This window comes from Fistularia commersonii, chromosome 33 (assembly GCF_037954325.1).
Source record: "Fistularia commersonii isolate RoL2024-O1a breed Wild chromosome 33, RoL_Fcom_v1.0, whole genome shotgun sequence".
Taxonomy (NCBI): Eukaryota; Metazoa; Chordata; class Actinopteri; order Syngnathiformes; family Fistulariidae; genus Fistularia; species Fistularia commersonii.
In genome coordinates this window covers 4,414,910-4,432,345 of record NC_141316.1, presented here as the reverse complement: position 1 = coordinate 4,432,345, position 17,436 = coordinate 4,414,910, and the positions used below count along the sequence as shown (strand labels likewise).

At 38.6% G+C, this 17,436-nt stretch overlaps 1 protein-coding gene across 2 annotated transcripts in view; it reads left to right on the top strand.

Annotated features, from left to right (window-relative positions):
* slc39a11 (solute carrier family 39, member 11) overlaps positions 1 to 17,436 on the top strand; it is a 112,089-nt gene that overhangs the window by 81,734 nt on the left and 12,919 nt on the right. The window lies entirely within an intron of this gene.

Genomic DNA, 17,436 nt, shown 5'->3' with positions numbered 1-17,436 from the left:
GTTTTACCGGCATGAAAAACACTCAGAAATAAATAAATAAACAAGTGAAAAAGAAAAAGAAACTACTCTCAGTAACGTGGTACGTGCAGAGATGCATGCTGCCTGAGAAATATTTACTTTCAGAAGTGACACCTTATACAATCTTTGAATTTGTTTTTGTCTTTTTTGCTGGGGACACAATGCTATGTATGGAACACGTTTCTCTGTGTTTGCATGATGTTTCCTGTCTCGCTTGCCATGACAACTGCATAAACTAAAAAAGCTTGTTTTGATTTCTTTTTTGTTTCTCTTCCTTAATGTCTGTTATTTCAGTTCCCACTCACGGTTGAGGACTTGCCACTCATTGCTGTCTGTATCTCGGGCTGAGATGAAAAGCATGTTAAAGCATACAATGCCAGTTGTTGCCCCCTGCTTTACCTGTTTTGCAAATAGAGAAGCGGACGCTGGAGGATAAGTTGATGTAAACAAAACAATTCGCATAAATGGAGGTCAAAGTGTCTTCAGGAGGGGGCGCAATTTTCTACCCACTCCAGCTTCATGTCTTGGAGGCATCTGCAAAATTGTTGTCATGCAGTTTTGACCGTTTGTGTCAAGAAAATGCTGTGTCTCTTTCTGAAGGTGAATCATTACCATTGCTTTGGAGACGTTCTTCCTTTTCACAATTACCCTTTAACGTCTATTGCTTCTTAAGTTTCCGTTGCCCTTGCAGACCTCCTGTGTTTCTCTGATGATGAGAAATGCCACCAGCTAATGAATGCTAATGAAACAGGAACATAGAGGATGTTTCTAATCACATTTAAAGTGACTCATGTTTCCTTTGTTAGCGCTGTTAGGCTAACTTGCTGCAGTTATGGAGTCTTGTTCAAGGCTTTTGTGTGTAATGTTGCTCCAATTACGGACAAAGATTTGGTGTTTAAAATCATTTAAAATGTGGTGTTTTGAGTTATTACATGTATAAAACTTGAATTATTATCTTACAAAATGACCAAACTTGCAGAGATGGACTGGAAAAATATAAAACCACTGAAACATTTTAAAAATAACAGCTGTCATGAATTGGGACTTAATCATTATGCTTTTATTTACCTTTTCAGTTTGCATTGTAGAAAGTGAGGAAATACTGCAACCAGGAAGAAAACAGTTGATGAAACTGTGAAATTTCCTATATTAATGATGTATTTAATTTTGTGGCATAGAAACAAATTCAGTAAACACTGGATGAAAACCAGAGGTGATACATCATCTGTATCACCTCTGGTTTTCAACTAGAAAACTAGAGAATGAAAAATTACTTAAATAATCCATAAGCATAGATGCTACACTGGATGAGAAATTACTACAAAAGGTTCCCGTATGTTTAAGCTGCATCACCAGAACACATTTATAAGTTCACAAAACTAGAGTAAACTACAGTAAAGCTCTCGATATTTTATTGATAAAATCATGTCTGAAAAGCTCTCTCTAAACCTTTCAAACATTAATTATGTCTTAACATAAAAAGTCATGGATAAAAAAATAATCCATGTTCATTCTTGGTGTTTCTACTGGAACAAATTTTAACTACTGTGCATCCATCAATGTCATTTGCTAATCTGGCCTTGAATTGCCGTGGCAACATGCTGATTTGGTGGATTCATGTGCCCATTTCACGAGCAGTGCACTCTAGCTTCTGCTAAGGAACCTCCACAAATCCCTGGGACACAAGAAGCATGTAGTGCCTCCATGACATTTTGGTTTGAACATCAGGTTCCCTTGCCAGTTTTATATGCTGTGCAGAAATTCTTACAGGGGTGTTCAGTGGATTTGAAGGACCGGCAGCTCTTCTCTAGCCGTATGTATGTAGTTCTCATCTCATATTATTAGGAGAAACCAAGTCACCCTGGAGAGGAAACTCATTTTAGCTGTGTTAATCCTCAACTTCTCTCATTCGGCCGTGACCCAGGGTTCACGGCCAGAGGTGAGAAGTCGAGCATAAATGGACTGATGAAATTAAAAGTTTGCTTCCTGGCGCAGCCTCCACCAAAACAAACCCTGGTAGCTTCTTGATCTCTGCTGCAGCCCCACTAATGCACCTGTCGAGCTAACGCTTTCAGCTTTAACACATGAGAGAAGAAGGGAGAAAAAAAGTAAAAGCAAAAGGAACATTTTGAGGAGAGTATTTTATGTAAACAGATGAACACAAAAATAATGTTTTGAGGTAATTTGGGTTCTTACGTAACATACAAGAAATTAAATATTCATTTGGTACATCTTGTCTCCTTGGCCCAGTTTGCTGGGAACTGCTTTTTTGTAATGCTTGTCACGTGGCAATTAGGTCACCACTACGGTGGGGTCACTCATCAACCAACTCAATAACCGCTACAGAAACTAGCTACGGCTGCAGCAGGGATTAACAATCACGCAGTGGATATTACCCTTTTTTGGTTTTGTATTTTTCCTTTAATAATCCCAACTTTATGGTCGCAATTTGTGTTGTTATATCAAAAATTATATTTGACAGCAGTTTCTTTAATCTTAAAAAGTCTATATGCACCACCCTGACGCCTAGCAACATCATTCAAATTTGTAGTATTGAACAAATTTAAGCAAAAAAATGATATCCAGCTTCAAGATCTTGAGGTTTCTATTAACCATCACAAGTGTGTTCATTCACAGTTGTCTTGGTCAATATCCACAGTACTAATTGATAGGGAAATTATGAACGCCAATGCCAGGAGAAAAGTCCTACGGGTATTGTGTGATAAAAGAGTATCAGAAAGATTGAGAGCAAAGGTATACAAAATGGGGTGAAACCAGAAAAGTTGTCTGGCTCAGAGACATCGGCACTGAAGAAAAGACAGGAGGCAGAGTTGTGGGTAGCAGAAATGGAAATGCTGAAGTTCTCTTCGGGAGAGAGTTGGATGGATGGGATTAGGAATGAGTCCATTTGGGGGACGGTACATCTTAGTTGTTTTGGAGATAAAGTCAGGCTCTTATGGTTTGGACATTGACGGAGGAGGGTTAGTGAAGATCTGGGTAGAAGGATGCTGAGATTGGTGCTGCCAGGCAGGAGGCCAAGAGGAAGACCAAAGAGCCGATTGATGGATGAAAGAAAGAGGACATGAAGTTGGCTGGTATAATAGAAGAGGTTGTGGAGTATAGGGTTACACCGAAGAAGATGATTCAGTATGGTGACCCCTGAAGTGAGCAGCTGACAGGAAAAAATGAAGCGAAGAAAAAGCATTTTTCCAAAATTTCCTCATCATGCATCCTCACCATCTCTTTGTCTTTTTATACTTTTTATTTGTCTTATTTTACCACACAATAACATATACTGTTAATCCTCCTGACTTTCTTTGTTAACTGTAGTTCTCCAATCAACATCCTGGAGCGCACATTTCTCATTTTTTCCACTTGTAGTCGCTCTTTTTATTACAATCCATCATTGATTTAATGATCAAGCCATTTGATCTCCTATCTCATAATTCAGCTCGCCAACCAACCAATCTGCCGTTTCAGCTTTTGGAAAAAAAAACAAAATAAAAAAAAAACCCTACCCTGCTCCCACAATCAAATGGTAAAAGGCAAAGGAAGAAACAGACAAGGAAAGAATTTGAAACATACTATTCAACAATCAAAATCCCAAAACTAAAAGTACAAACAAATCCATTATACAAAATGGAATTCATTTTTCCAGTCAGTTAAATGCAACGGACCAGATGGTAAAGTGGCTCTAGGTAACTCTCATTATTGTTGTTCCAAAGCTCCATCCCGTTGGTAAAATTTCTCCTTTTTTGGGTTGCCAGCTTGGCATCTTTTTTTAACAATTATCAATTGGTTAAATTTCACAGAATCGTCTAACAGTGCAAAACAGCATAGTGCTTTTTTAAGGTATTACAGAAGTATGTGAAATGTTAATTTGAAATAATTTAATTTTGCCTACTGTTGTTCCTTTTTTTGATTTATGTATTGCAAAGTTTTGCACCTACTATTTATTTAGATTGAATTTAATAACTTCAAACCACGATGCCAGTAAATGTCAACTTCTTGTGCGTGTGCAAGATACAATGTATTGTGCGCATAGTATCTTAAAATATACATAGTGCAAGATACAATGCGTTGTATACATAGTATACGTGTCGTATAATATACAATTACCTTTCAAATGCAACATATGTGTTGTAGAAGGTTTATAGAGTAAATGCAATAAAATTGAAAACATGAAACACAATAGCATTTTAAATCCAAAGATGCCTGCGGTGTTGGAAACATTATGCCCCTACTGCCAAAAAGCAATCACCTTCTTTTTAAAATAGCTTAACACAGAAGCAGAGGTTAGCCTGATACATAGCAAACTCTGTAGGACTGAGCGGATGTTATCAGAGCAACACACACTGAGTCCAGATGAGTTGCTCTGTAAAGGCATGAAAAATAATAGAAATAACAGAAAAAATAAGTATCAACATATTATCTTGTACTTGGTTAAACCTTTCAATCGCTCCATCTCATGGTAAAATGGTGTGGATGTCTTTGGTTTTTTGTATAATTTCTTACAATGTACTGTTGCTGTTAAAAAAATAATTACAGCACTTCTTGCGATTAATTTCCATAAGTGCATGGTCTTATAAGCCTAAAATAATTACCCTGGGTCGTTCCAAAGATGGCTGCCAAGTGGGCAGACCTGCCGATACGGAGCTGGAACACTTGAATAATCATTAGTCATTCAGGCATCATAAATGTCAGTAGCTACGCCTGTGTTTGCCAAGAGTACATGTACATAATTGCCTCAGGTATGGTCACAGAACAACCTCAATGCGAAGGTATTGACTCATTTTTGACTAATGGCAAATCTTTTCTTTGTACTGAATTAAGATAAGGATTTGCATACGCTGTATTATGAATGCATAAGTTTTACTTGGTCATGCTGTTATGGAGCTGTTAAAGTCTTCATTGATTTTATTAAATGCCCTTTTGAATTGAGGACTATTTTTTAAATTAACTCTGCTGGCTTTAAATTGAGTCTGAATATCAATGGTGTGTTTACGAAGTGGCACACTAGAGAGACTAGAATAAGAAGTACCCTTTGCAATTTCCTGTGTTGAAAGTCAAAAATGTTACAAGCTCAGGGCACAGAGCCAGTCCTCCTTGGGTCGGGACTCACTCGATGATATCCAAAGTAGACACTCCTGGGATGCATTGCGCATTTTGATTTTTTTTTTTTCATAATGTGGAATCTGCTGCATACCTATCCACTCTAAGCTTTTGCGGTTGCATTTGCATATGATCATCACAATGTTGTTTTTGTGCTTCCTCTAAGGAGTTCAAGTCTTAAGGACACTAGGTGTCGTACACTCTTTGTAAAAGGTCTTCGACGCAAACTGTGATTTGTGATTTCAGGCTCCATAAATACAGTTTAACTTGACTCATCTCCCTTACAATGTTTACATTGGACTGCAAGATGGGGAATTCAACAACAGAGAAGAAAAGGAAAAAAAAAAGTTGGACTGTGGGACAATGCATAACTCTACTGTGATTAACTGGCCCTTCAGGACCAGTATGGACCAAGCTTTGTCCAGCTGATAGTTCCCTTCAATGGATAGATGGAGGGAGGGTTTGTGTTGGCAAAGCAGCGCTGGATTTGGGTTTTTTAGTTCCCGGGTCAGATAAGTTGTTCACGCTGGCTGGACACCTTGTGTCATTGGGCAGTTGATCAGTTAAGTCATTGACTTTTTCAGAGGCTCCGGCTCATCTCCCCTCCTCTCATTGTATCCTCTCATTCTCTCGGCTTGTTCCCGGAAAGAACACCACAGGGTCACAGTAGTGCAGTTGCTAGAGCACAAAGCCGACTGTGAGACAGTTGTTAAAGTATCAAAATCTGCAAATCAACATTTATCTGCACCCCCCCACCTCCCTTAGTCAGCTCCTTCCAACACTGCCCACTGACCCTGAGAGTCTGCTCACCTCAGCTCTCCCAGTCACATAATCCCTTTACTCCATATTTGCTTCCACACTTCAATACTGTATCGATTGGAATTTTATTAAAATCTGCGGCCATATCCATTTGACCCAATCATTTCATGAACAGCTGTGACTGTCAGATTTTTTAACTCTATTTTACAAACCATGTAAAGGATCATTAGCCTCTGATAATGTTGTTAATAACTGGCTTGCCCTGGCCTGACTGAATAGGAGAAATAGAATAAGTGGAGCATCCCTAAATGTAGCTGTCATCTAAGTTGAATGTGGAAATTAAATGATTTCAATTATTTTTGCCATTTGGATGGCCACACCTCCAATAGGAAAGGATAAAGTTATCGTTTTTTAAAGTTGGAACCTTGCGGCAATAATCTACTGCCTGTGAGTTGTGTAGGTGAAGCAGCAAGAGAAAGATGATGAAGGTGGTTACAGATGAGCATTGGAGTGAAACAAGAAGGACCTGGGGTCAAAGGCCATGGAGGAGACAGAAAGGAGAAACACTTTTATTACCGTTTTGTCGAGGAAGAAATCTCCAACTCCGAACAGAGGATAGATAAGTGAGGACACAGATTATTTGAGTGCAACAGGAGGTTCGGGTAAAAATGTTGTTGTTGGAATAGCGGTTTCATCCCAGGTGATGGGATAAATACCACAGAGCTTACAGTCAGGTCCTATCTGCACAAGCACAACACAAACGTGGAGCTCCTCTTTATTCAATATAATTGGCAAAGACAATTCTGCAGCAACATATTGTGACACCAATGACTTCTGTGTGACTCTTCTCCTCTCTATATTTCTCTTCAGCATGCACGGCACAGTTGTGCTAAATGATGTTTACCAGAAAATGATTAATAGGCAGCATTTTAATGTTCAAAGTCCCCGGCTTTGTGACTGCTGAAAAATGTGCCGCTGAGATTGAAGATTGCAGTGACTCTCTTAACATTCACTCTCTTTCTTTGTTTTGCATTTGTGTTTGCCCCAAGTGGCTACATAAGATCTGGATGCCGAACAGACTGGCACAGTCTTCTGTACTCAATACTGATGTACCGATAGCAACCAAAATGTCACAATCATTTTTGATAACAGACCCTTTTAGTTGAATGAAAATGGTTTTGTTGCAAATACCTTTTCTTCCCTTAACACTTTGTAAAACCAATAAGTGTTGAGTCACTTCAACATGTTTTTTGCTGTGGGTAATGTTTGGGAATAAATGTCCCGTTGCATCTATTCAACACCAGAAGGAATTGTATGATGCAAAGCTTGAGGAAGTGGTTTTGGTTGGTTGGACTGATTGCTTTTCACCGCTGTCAAATCTCGAAGGATTTGATAGGAATTTAGCCCAGGTCACCATTTCTTAGCGATCTCATCCTGCTCATTTTGTCCCGCCCTCAAGTAATATTGCTTTGTTCACACATGACCGAACGAACTGATTATTTGGGAGGGAGGGCGCCTCTGGTTATGAAACAGCTGCTAGGAAATTCACCCCGGGACTCCGAGAGTGTTTGCGCTCCCCTCTGTAAATGAGCTGTGCATACAGAATCAAACACACATCATTAAAAAAACAAAATTTGTTTGTTCATTGTAGGGGCTGCATTGTTACATCACACATATGGTAGTATGTTTTTCTATACTGGATTCCTTGAAGCCAGTGTTTCTTAACAGATGAATCTGTTTCATCTGTCTGTTGACTAAATGTTCTTGTGCTTAATGTTTTTTCTCTACGCAAAGATGATCCTATAAGCCTATAATTTTATATTCTTGCTCTGATTCTTCATTCTTCATCAGCTATAGTTGCAATGGCATCCAGCCTTTCACAAATTCCCTGGTCCTAGCATCTTCTCCAAGGTCAATGAAACCAGCGGGAGAACAAATCATCTCAACGCAGCATTTCCACCCACCTTTCTATCAAAGTAACAGGCTTGACAACAAGGTGTTTAGAGGAGGCCGAGGCATTTGCATAAATCAGATGTGTTGTGTTTGTCTACAACAGACTTTACCTTCTGGGCAGTACAAATCAGATGGGCTCCTAAAGCTCTTAAAACTGCCCGCACAGCCATAAATCCAGGGTGCCAACTGGAACGGAGCGGTATCTTAACCAATCCTCCGAGAAATTAATTAAAGGTGTTACCTCATGCAATAGCTGAGGACTTTTTTTTTAAAATGCAACACAGCTCCGATCATAACTCTTTTTGTCGTTATCTTTTCTTATTTTCATTGATGAGGCAGTGAGGGTCTCTTTCACGCTCACAGCTCAGGAACCTGCTCCTTTCATAGTCTCGTCCTGGAAGCACATCGTTCTTCTCAAATCTCAGTCAGAAGAGTCAATAGAAACTATGATACCACATGTGTGCAATCTGAAAGTGCTGAAGTGTTGAATTTACCAGATGAATAAATGTACACAGAACATCTACAATTATTAACATCCAGCATGCCAATTCTTCAGCGATGAAGTATCTTCTAGACCTTTGGGAGAAACAAAATGTTAATTCTGTACAAATCTCTAAGCCTTCTTCCCCTCGAGACTGATCTACAATTTTGTACATGCTGATTTACCACTTTGTGTGCTAAGATACGCAATGGGCAAGTCCTCTGCAGCCCTAGTGTCGAATAGAGAAGGAAATATTCTCATTGCACCTTGTCTCAAAGGGTCTATGGCCTCCAAGGCTTTCATGCAGATGGCGACATCAGGTTTCTTCTGTCAAATTTAAATCTAAGACAACAGGCCATACACTTGCTTAATAGTATGGTAGCTATGCTGCCATCAAAGTGCATGACTATTTAAAACAAACAGTTGCCTCCTCCTGCAAGAGAGTTTTCAAAAGCTACAAAGAAAAGTCGAAAAGGATGAGGTATATCTGAAGGATGGCTTGACAAGTCGCAGATGACAGCAGAAAGCAGAAGTGCACAGAGGCTTTTTATAGAAGTATGTAATTCAAGTCCATTTCTATGATTGTTCCCTGAAAAAAATGACAAAATCAACCTCCTGTTCCATGCAGAACGTGAGAAAAGATTTAATCCTCATGTTTGAAAAGGAATCAATAGAACAGGTCTTCCAATACCTTAAATTTCAAAGTGTTTAACCTTGCCTATGACAATCCACTCCCTTTAAATTAGGTGAATTGGATAATTTTTTTTTTTGTCCTAATTAATGCGTCTATCGAAGCAGGATTCATCAGAGAGCTTTTGGCACAGCACAGAAGGTGATATATAAAACTGCAGAATTAAATTGGACTGTCTCGATGAATAAGTGCGAGCTTTTTCCTCAGAAGCCTACAAGGGCAAGGTAGAACGTTTAAACATGAGCCTCCTGCAACATACCGATTCCCAGATCTTCTGTCCCTGGTAAGACGGTAAACATGTTGAGCACGTTAAGGAGCAGACAGACAATTACATGACCCTGAAAAAGAACCAGCTTGAATTGAAACGAGCCATGAAAGAACTGCGTAAACTGATCCGAAGATTAATTTTTGTAACCGAAATCAGTGCAAGTGTTGTATGTACATGAAGAAAGGAGGGAGCCGGCGTAAACAGCAGTGAAACTGTAAAATGAAATACTGACACATTGATATTGTTATTCCAGAAAGGGTCAGCTCTGGATCTCTTGTATTATTTTGATGGTTATTGCGATAAATGGCGTAAGCGCTGTCTTTTTGTTTTTGTGTGCCTTTTTTTTCATTGTTTTTCATCGAAAAGCAAAATATTAATAACCCGCTTGATTGTAATGCACCATTTGTCAGTTGCAATGAGGGAGTTCAGCTCTCCCACATTTGCAATAAATTGTTGTTGATGGAAAATATCAATCAACACTGCACTGGTTTCTTCATAACAATAGGAAACCAAAGGTTTTTCCATCGTAACACACAGATGTTCAGGCTCCAAGAATTTGACAGACGCTTATATTTTTTTCCAAATTAACCATTTAGCAGGCTATTTTCCTCGGATATCCGAAAGAAATATCGATTTTGGCGGAATTTCTCTTTGAGGAAGATCAAAGCTTAAACATTTTAACTGAATTAGCAAGGCCTGTTTTGTCGTTTTTTTTTTTTTGTTTGTTTTTTTTTTTGCTTTCAGTTTGGATGGGTAGCATCAAGACAACACTAATAAATGCATTTACTGGTTCAAGCATTCCTCTTTGAAGACCGAGCAGCTCAGAACGGGAAATAAACATGTGCATGCACAAACACAAAACAGTGCATCAGGCTAATGGAGACCTCAGTCATATTAAGGTGGCTTTATATTGTTTTTTTTTCACATAATACTTCAGACTACTTTTCTGTTTTGGAAAAGATGCATCAGTGATGCTCACAGCCACTTTGAAGTGCTGCGCATCCTGTTTGTGATGATGGGATTTTATTTATTATCAAATAATACGGGACTGGTGTAAATTTAGATTTTCGGTGATGAACGATGTGCTTATTCCTGGCAAACTTTTTAATTTTTTTTCTCCAAATGGCGGAATAATGTATTGATGTTTTTCTCAGAAATGATTGCAAGGATGTTAATTGTTCTGTCTTTTCAAAAGCTCCAGCAAGTGGCAATTAGCTTTCAAGTCACAGATTAATAAGCTTTAATTTCAAGTTTTGCTCCATAATTCATTCAGGCACAACAAATGATCATTTGTCACATTTATTGTTGTTTTAACCAGCAAAAACAAAATATTTGAGTATTGTCTGGTCAAAAGCCCACCTGTGTGTCTGCTCAAGTCTAACTGCAAATGTGAACATTAATAGCAAGGCTACTTTTAAACACTTTGAATATTATAAAGCCAATGGGATTTTGATGTTTTATCTGTAGTGTCCTTAGTCGTTGTTTGTCAGAAAAGCATCAATTTATAATACAGGTCATAAGAAAGATGCCTGAAGAGTTTAACTATTGGAAGACAGCAATGGGGGATTGTAATTCACAATCGCCGAAAATATATATTAGTATTTACATGCACTCAGTCCTACACCCGGGCCTGGTCATAAACATGTTTGTACATTTTTGGCCATTCTTAAAGACATTTTTAAAATGACACAGAATTCCCCCCCCCCCCCCCCCCCCCCACACACACACACATGAAAAATAAAGAAACATAATAATTTTAAACATCATTGAATATCACACTCTGTATATTAAGCGCATGTGTTACAGAGATAAAATATATTCTTTATATGGGGGCTTTGACATTGTTTAACACATTTTTAGAAATTGTGCTGAAATGTGTAGCCCACTAGGCGATACTTTAATTGACACTACTGGAGGCCTCATCTGCAATATTTTATAGTTCGTTCTTCATACTTTTCCTGCGCTCAGTTTCATTTGAATTGCTATCAACAGTTTTCCGAAAGGAAGCTATAGAATTTCAAAGAGTCTTTAGAGAAGTGCACGTCATAATTCTAATAGTTACTGCCAGTCCACATCATAGCTCATCACCACTGAAGTGTCTGAACTGAACTTCACTTTGACACCCACACCTGCCGCTTGCAACTATGATATTGGCACTCAAATAAAATTAATGACTTCCTGTTGTAGCAGAAACACTCTAAAGCTCTAAAGCTCTAAAGCTCTAAAGCGTTGGTTTTAAGTTGCTGCAGTCAATATGCCGGTAAATTCAAGGACCCACATTTTTATGTTCGTGGGACAACACGCATATTCATTTAGACATTGAAATAATGCAATGGGTGCTGCTCTTGGACTCCAGAAACATGCTATTCAAGCCATTAGTAGTGGGGTTGGAATATCAAAACCAGCCCAGAATAAGTCACATGTGAGAAATACGCTTGGTATTAAGTTCATTTCTCATAATATTTGTTCTATTTTTTTTAAAGACATTTACGCAGAGGCAGCAAATGAATTCTATTTATCATTCCAGGCTCTAATTAAAAATAAAATCAATATCACCGCCAGGCCAGGCTGGTATTCATGAGAGCTCCACCAACAACTCCCTGTAATTCATGTTTAAAAATGTTAATTACTTCAGGGTGTAATCAATATTACTCTGACATCCAACTGAAGTCAACATTATAGGCTTCATAAAGGGAGCATTCCTTGCTGTCATACTGTTATCTAGCCTTAATAAGACCCACAGGATGTGCCATAGCAAGTTATTGTACGGTTGGTTTGTAGCATTTGATGGAGAGCGTTTGTTGTGTGTTGATTAAATCAGCTGTTGTAATATGTTTGCAGAAGTAAATGGCAAGAAGATGAATTTGAGAGCGTTGACTTTCATAAAAACAGGCTGATGGTGTGACTGAACACTCCAAGTAAAAAACCTCGATCGTTTGACTTTTACACTCTAAATATTTCCTACTGACAGTTAGGCAGTTAAACAAAAGAGGCAGTTCATAAACAGCGATTAAGGTCGTTTGCAGTAAACATATTTCAGAAGCGAGACAAATAGGTGTTGGCAGGAGATAGACCTGGAGTGATTATGATGGACAGATGGCAATAAGGTGAAACACTCCCGCTTTTAGGTGATTAATCAGTGTTTTATCATAATACATCAATAAATGGATGAGAACAAAAATGATGAGAAAAAGTTTTACAAATTCATTTAATTTTACATTGAAAATTGGTCTCAATCTGCATTTGTAAGCACTGCATATTACCCACAAATTAATGAATGCCTCAAGGCTTTTTCCACCGCTTTGCTCCTAGAGACAAATCACACCAAGAATTATCACCAAGAATTCCTTCCGCTTTAGTGTCTTTCAGCTCATTTTTTTAGTTTGACACATCACATCACATTTTAATTTACATGTGAAACAACCCATTAAAAAAGGGTGATGAAAGAAGTCCATTTTTCTGGTTGTTTGTTGTTCTCCCCCTTTCCTAGCATCAAAGTACACAAAACTGCTTTAAATTTCATACAGTGTGACTACTATATTCTTTGCACTATTATAAGGCGCACCTTCAATGAATGTCCTATTTTAAAACTGTCTTCATATATAAGGTGCACTGCATTATAAGGTGCATACAATAGAAACTACTGTAGTAGCTGGGGTTGTTTATGTATTCACTAGATGAAGCTTCTCTAAAGGGAGTGTAAACAAAACAGTCTTATAAGTCAGTCAGTCAAACTCCATTAACTCCGTTCACTCCCAAAGCAAGTTAGTGCATTCACAATACGGTACCGTACGTACCGGTAGCTCTTACCATTACGCCGCCTTTGTTTGTCACAGTTCAAAAGGTTTTCATAAAACTATAGCACCAAGAAGGACAGCCTCTAAATTAATTGACGTTCATGTCTGTGGCTAGCGCTGTTGCCTTCATTCGAATAGTGACTGTAGAGACGCTTCTACTTTCTGCTCTCTGTTCAACCCACCGTTCGACTTTGTCCTCCAACCGTAGCCATCTCGCTTTGTTTCCTCAGAAACTCTGTTTAGTCTTCTTTACTTGGCACAGGTCATCTTGTTGCTTTCTCAACTTCCGTACCATTGATTCATTAATGTTGAATTCTCTCGCTGCTGCTCTATTCCCGTGTTCTACTGCGTGACTGATCACCTTGAGTTTGAACTCTACGTTGTAAGCATGTCTCATGTCTCTTTTGGGGTCTTTATACACACACACAAGTGGTGTGGGACTGGAATTCACCTTTACCGTTTTTACCGCTGCGACTTTGGCAACGCCCCCTGACTACGATAGCCACGATTAACCAATATTGATCCATATATAAGGCGCATCGTATTATAAGGCGCACTTTCGTTTTTTTAGAAAATTAAAGGCTTTTAGGTGCGCCTTATAGTGTGGAAAATACGGTATGTTGGTCTTTGAGAAAATATATATTTAATTGCAACAATAATACTAGATCATTAAATGATCTCATTGTGAAACGACCCCAGATTACGATGTCAAACGTTATTGTGGCAACTGGTATATAACTGCTAGGATTGACTTTGGGCAGTGTTCTCAGATGAAACGGTTTGTTGTTATACATCAGTTTTGGTCAATGGGGTTGCTATGTTATTATGTGTGCTGTCACGTGTGTGTCGTTTTGGGAATAAAGGTAGGAATTCAACTGACTCACCTGCATAGGTAATTGTGAGGCGAATGCATAGATTGTGTAAAACAAAAGAAGTCTGCAAGTTCACTCTGGCTGAGCATCATGGTTGGAGTCGCCATGGCCCAATGTGGGTGATGGATCTCTCCTGGTGAGTTGGCATCGTTGTCGTCAACGAAGTGGCCCTTGTCCTTATGGTGTGAGTGGACCACGAAACCCTGTCCTTTTTAGATAGCTCTCCAGTGTCGTATCAGTATCTGTTTATGCAGAGGATGTTTTGTGTAACTGATGAAGAGCTCATTACAATTCTCATTGCACTCAACGCCCCTTTCTCGACCTTGTGTCCTGGTATCTTTTGGTGTACCCTGATTTGAAGTTTGTTTAACTGCCAGCAATATATGGCATCACAATGTCCATGTGATTATTTCCGTCTTTGTTGTATTTTGTGCGGTTTCTAATTTTGCGAACAACCAATTTGGGTTGCCAAAAGATTTGGGGGATTTCCTGATAAGTCGTACCTCTGTTCTTCTCCCATCACCATATTATGGTACGGCTGAGAATCATCTCACACAAATCTGCAAATACTTGTTCATCTTACAAGTTGAACTCCTGGGCACAAGACGTTTCCCATTTCACTAAGTTCATTCTCAGTTCACGGGGTGGCGTCTTCTGGCGGAGTAGATTTAGCAAGAACTGCTTTTCACAGGGATTATAGACTGAGCAGGTTATCAGCTATTGTAGGAAGGTGTACTGGAGGCAGAGAGGAGGCTCTTCTAAGAAAGAAAAGTAGGAGGGAGGAAGAGGGTACGACAGCATCGGACTATATTCTCATGAAGTGCACTTGAATCTTCACTAATAATGATGATTTCTGCCGCCTACATTAGAATTGATATACAAAGTTCCCTAAAGATATTTGGATCTGTGTATAAGAACTTGATCTTTTTAATTTTCAATCACTTTGAACTGCACACAGTCAACTTTGCTTTAACAAGAAACACAAAGCACTTTACACAACCATGTACACTCAAGGGGGGGACACAAGGACAAACATAGAATTCTTATCTGCAAAGGAGATTTGGTATGTAGGGATTGAGCAGCCTTCGAACACAACTGACATAAGACCCCAGTGAAGATAAAACTTTACAGTTGGAACAGAGGAAAAAAGCTATATATATATATATATATATATATATATGTAGTGGCCTTCGGTAGTACTCTATTTATCGATCCACCCCTCCATAACTTTTTTATGGCTATAAAAAAAAAATCTTATTATGCAGAAATGCAGTACAAAGAGCCATTGCATCCCAGAGATAACTTGGTAGCCACAATAAATGCTGTTGCTGAAGAAACAAACCCAAAGTGCACAAGTCTCCTACTGCTGCTGCAGCTACGACACACATAAAAAAAGCACCAATAATACCCTTATGAAATTGCAATATTATAGGAAAATAAAAACATTTTATTCACCAAAAATTCAGATTATTTGTACACAAAATCCATCCTTACTTTCTCAATTACTGGGTTTTATAGTCATTCATTCTCTCACTCACTCATCTCGGCAATTTTCCCCATTTTTCTAATGCATGTTTTTGGTCTGTGGGAGGAAACCAGAGAACCCGGAGGAAAACCTGGAGTCATTAGTCTTTCGTCATTTATTTATTTTTCTGTTTGCTTGTTGGTTGGTTTTCTTCAGTTTTTAAGCCATATGCAGCTTGAAAATTGAGTCATAGTTTATTTTGTCTGAAGCAACTTGAGTGTAAATAGTGTATATCTGCTCAAGCCTGCATTTTGGGGGGGATTTGAAACAAAATTATACACAAAAAAAGACAGAATAATTACATGGACACGGGTCTGGCTCAGACAGATAGGAAGTAAAACATGAAATATCTGTCTATTAGCTGCTGAATGATAGAATCTGATCCTACCACTGCTATAATGTGTAATTGCAATATAGGTTTCTATATGCACTCTCTTCCTCTTTTATATTGGTACTTCAGTCTGTTTGAAATACAGATAAGGGTTCTAGGGGTATTTTTTTCCATTATATGTTAATTGAAATATACATCACTATGTTTGACTTTGCTTTGCCTTTCATGAAAATATTGCCTAACATGCTGTTCTGCTCAAGCATAAAGTAAATACTCTCAACGTTCAAACCTTTTGTGTCCAATACCAATATACTATCGGAAGGCAAATACATCACTGCGGAACATCGGATTGTTTATTTAGTCAAGAAATTCCTTCCCACTGTCGGGCAAAATGCAGCCATCATATTCATTTGCTTGATGACTTACTTTATTCCACATTATTTTCCCTTTTATGTCAAGCGGTCTTAATGTTGCCTCCATGACCTGCAGCAGAGGTTTTTCACTAATTAGATTGTCTTGGCCCATTAACTCTGTTCTTGGGGTGTTAATAGAGATTTCATTGCTGATAATTGGATTGTTAAAGGACAAACTTGGGACATTTTGTAAATGAGAGATGGAGCTTTGTGCTTCTCAGGATTAAAAAAGAAAAAAGATAAATCTCTTAATCAGGTTTCAGGCAGCTAGCAGAAGTATCCTATTTCATTTATAATAAACCTGTATTACACCGTGAGCTGCTCTTTGATTAAAACATTTTCAGGATTATGGTTTGTAGAGTGTGGTATTTCAGACTGTGCACATTGTGTAAAAAACGCTAAATTGATAGCATATTGCCAAATATAATGCTTACAGATTTATGATTTTTTTTCTCGCAGTGCGATTATCCTCCAGAAGCTTTTTAAGAATCGATTTTAAAAGGATTGGACAGGGAGTGTTGTGGTGATTGAAGGATGCTGGAGGAGATTAGGGACAATCTTAAAGGCGATGTGTTTTTCTTAATTCAACTCCTGCTGCTGCTTTTTCATGATAGAAAAAAGCGAAGCATTGAACCATTTTGCTCGAAACCTTAAGACAAATTTATCTCACTGTGTCTGCCTTTGACAGAAATAGTTCCAAGTGGCCAATATTTTGGAGATAGTAAAATGTATTTCGAGTGATGCTGTTCACCTGAGGATCAAAGGGCGGGTTGCAAAAGAGAGCTCAGAGGTTCTTTACTCGATGCTTTGAAGCAAAGAACTTCTCTGTCTCTTCTTCAAAGACCCTCCGAGTTTGTTTGAAGAGCCTCCGCATGCAAAAGAAATTAAATTAAATATTGTGTCATCAGACAAGGCAAAGGTACGCTAACCTCTTCAGTATGGACTCATTTGAAAGCAGCACCAGAAAGCCGTCTGTCATTCCCTTGTTCCCACTGCATCACTCAGACACCTTAATCTCCCCTAAGCAACTGTTAAAGTAGGACAATCTGTCCTACTTTTTTTTTAAAACAACGCACACCTTGCCAGGTGCTGCAATAAGCAACCAGAGTTTGGAAAAACTGCAAAACATGTTCCGATTATAAAATTCTTGACATTATCCGATCTAATTTCCAAGTGGCGGGGAGCTTCCAGAAATAACATGATGATCCAGGTTCCA